Consider the following 3593-nt stretch of genomic DNA (forward strand, 5'->3'; position numbering starts at 1 on the left):
GCACTTAGGTTGTTTCCAACTCCTTGCTATTGTGAACAAAGCTGCAATAAACATGGGTGTGCATATATCTGCTTGGATGTCAGCTATGGTCTCCCCAGAGCTTCTTGGTTTATTGATTGCCACAGTAAACACTCAGTTATCTTACATAGTCCACCTTCTGCCACAGGCTACAAGCCAGTTTCTAGGTTTCATTCCTACCTGACCTTCATTCTATAGATATGAAATCAGGGACTGAGAAAAGAGCTGGAGTTTATTACCTTAATTTTTTCATACTGGTGTACTTACAAAGTTTGTATACATTGTTTTTTACACTGAATCTTTCCTATTTCTTCACCCCCAATTCCCTCTACCCATAAAATTGTGCGACGCTATGATTAACATCCCCCACCTATCCTCAGCCCTCTGCTTCCCCTCCCCTCCTTGGATCCTGAGAGTCATTCTATAATAATGTGCTCTTATACAGTATTTGTCTTTATGGGACTGAGTTAGTTCACTTAGCTTAAAGCTCTCCAGTCCCTCTCAAGTTAGTGATATACAAAATCATTGCTCCTGCATGCTGAGTTCTAACGGCCATCTCAGTGGTCTTTTCAGCCATTCTAAGCCCACAGTGGCTAGCACCATACCCACTGTTTAGGATGCAGTATCCTCTGCATTATCTATTATCATCTATCTATCTATCTATCTATCTATCTATCTATCTATCTATCTATCTATCTATCTATCTACTATCATTAATCCTCTCAAGTTTGTGCACTCAGGAAATAAACCAAAACTCAACTAGTTCTCAGGGAGTCGATTCCAACTCCTAGCAACCTCATGTGTGTCAGAGCACAGCTGTGCTCCACAGCGCCCCACAATGGCTAGTTTTTCAGACCTGGTGGATCACCAGGCCTTTTTTTCTGAAACATTTAGGTGGATCACGAAGTTTTTGGCTAGCGCTGAGCATGGTGACTATTTGCATGACCCAGTGACTCCTGGAAACTCAAACTCAACATAATGCCATTGAGTTGGAATTGATTCCTAGCTGACCCTCCAGCAGGTTTCTGAGGCTGTAAATTACACAAGAGGAACATCTTGGTTGTCATGAACCACAGTGAAGGAAAGGCAAACAAAACTCTGTCAGACACTCCTCATTGGAAAGGAATTCTATTTGCCACCTAATTTAAGGCCCAGATATATTAAAAAAAAAAACAGCAAGAAATATTCTTACAGGAATTATACCCCACATGTAAATTCTAATGAAAAATATTGGTGGGAGGGAGAATTAATGGGATTCAGATAGAAAATTGGAGGTGCATCTGGTCTTAGTGTGAAAGTCTGTTTTTGACAGCCAGGGATATTTGATTACAAAAAACAAACATCCCTGAGACCAATTCTGAAAATCTTGCTCTTGCATTTCCCCTTTTTTATTTTATTTTTTAATACTGATTTATTTACAAAGTTTGTATACATTGTTTTTCACACCAGATCTTTCCCATTTCTTCACCCTCAACTCCCTCCTCCCGTCAAATTGTGCGACCCTATGACTAACGTCTCTCCACCCAGCCTCAGCCCTCTGCTTTCCCTCCCCCCATGGATCCTTGATAGTCATTCTACAGTAATGGTCTTATACAGTGTATTTGTCCTTATGGGACTGAGTTAGTTCACTTAGCATAAGGCTCTCTATTCCCTCCCAAGTTAGTGATTTACAAAATCATTGCTCCTGCATGCTGCATAGTATTTCATCATGTGAATGTACCACAGAAACAAGTCAAGGTAGAGACCATTACTACAACTTCCTACAGAACTATACTTGCGGGGCTGTGAGAACAGAGCTCGGTTGAAATGCCTTCTGTCCACTTACTGTGTGACCCATGTCACCTAACTTCTCTCAAATTCCATTCCTCCACCTAAAAGATGAGGATACACCTTGACGCACAAGGTTGATAGCAGGATCACAGAATACAAGGCCCACAGTCATCAAGTGAGTGATCGTCCCTTCCTTGCTCAGAAACTATAACCTAAAATCAATTTCTAATTTCTGTTTATGGCTTATAAATTTAGCTCCATGAGGATTTATCTTGGTGGGGATGCTACTCACACAACCTGGGGCCTCCAATCATAGTTAACCTTGAGCCATTATCTCAGTTATTCTCAGTTGCAAACTAATAACTGAGTAAAGCAGCCAGTTCAGAGGGTTAGAGATAAGCTTGTAAAGTAGCTGTTATTGTTGTTAGGTGCCAATGAGTTAGTAATGACTCACAGCAACTGTATGAACAAGAGACCAAACGCTGCTCTATCCTGCACCATCCTCATAACCTCCAACACACTAGAGCCATTGCTACAGTCACATTTGGGACAATTCCTATCATTTTAAAATTATGCCTTTTCTTGTACAAAATACTAAACAATAAACGTCCTTTATTTATGCCCACAGAAAAGGAGCCCCGCTGGTGCAGTGGTTAAAGCACTCAATTTCTAACAAAAATGTCAGTGGTTTGAACTCCCTGGAAAGACAAGACAGTCTGCTTCAGTAAAGACTGCAGCCCCCATGGGACAGCTCTGCTTGAGCCTGCAGGGTTGCTACGAGTCAGAATCTTATAGGTATTAGTAAGGTTGGTGGTAAGGAAATGCACTACCAATGCAAAGGCACAGGTTTGAATCCACCAGCTACTCCATGGGAGAAAGATGGGCAATCTCCTCTTGTGAAAACCCACTGGAGGGTCAGCTATGAGTCAGTTCTGCCTCAATGATACACACCACCACCACACACCAGACATTTTCTTGCCCTGGAGACATGCTACTAGTTTCTTAAGTATCTTCTCAGATATTTCTTCCTGTGTTTTGTTGTTTTGGGGTGTGTTTTTTTTTTTAGAATTATTCATACAACTACTTTATACCTTTTGTTCAACTTATATCTGAAGTCAAAACCACAAGTTTTTTATGTTTTCACACTCCACATGATACATTTCTACTGCAATGGTTTAATCCACATAAAACTTGGACCCAAAAAAATCTATATAGTCAGAAAAATGTAAGCTGGCATGATGTAAACTGGCATGAAAAGAATAGAGCCAAACATCCCTTATTTTAAAAGTACCCTGACCTGGAATAAAATAGCTCACAGGGTCCATCTGCAGATGAAAATGTAGAAATCACAAATGTGTCCACAAGCAAATTACCTTTTGTGTGCTCCAAGAGTCTGTATAGCCCCCAGCAGCTCAATTAAGGGTGGGCATACAGAAGGAATCAATGCATAGTAAGTGCTCTATGTCCAACGTAATTCTTGACATCCTCTCTTACTGATCCCTTTGGAGGATATGTGTATCACAACTAGCACCAGGCACCATGGGCTCTTGTTGTGTGCTGTTCTTTTTAAAACATTTCACAAACACTTAACATATGGTAACTCATCTAGTCTTCAAAATCACCCTTCAAAGTAGAATGCTCATCACTTACTAAAAACAGAAGTGAGACACAGGGAAGTTGGTTCCATTTGTCCTAGGTCACATGGCTAAGGTAGTGGATGCAGGATGTGAACTCCTGGCACTGAATGACATTACCTGTCAGTGGTGACCAGCCCCTGGTGTAAATGTGCACCACTCTTTGACTAT

The sequence above is a fragment of the Elephantulus edwardii genome, unplaced genomic scaffold (assembly GCF_000299155.1).
Source record: "Elephantulus edwardii isolate Elephantulus edwardi_28Jun2011 unplaced genomic scaffold, EleEdw1.0 scaffold00113, whole genome shotgun sequence".
NCBI classification, from domain to species: Eukaryota; Metazoa; Chordata; class Mammalia; order Macroscelidea; family Macroscelididae; genus Elephantulus; species Elephantulus edwardii.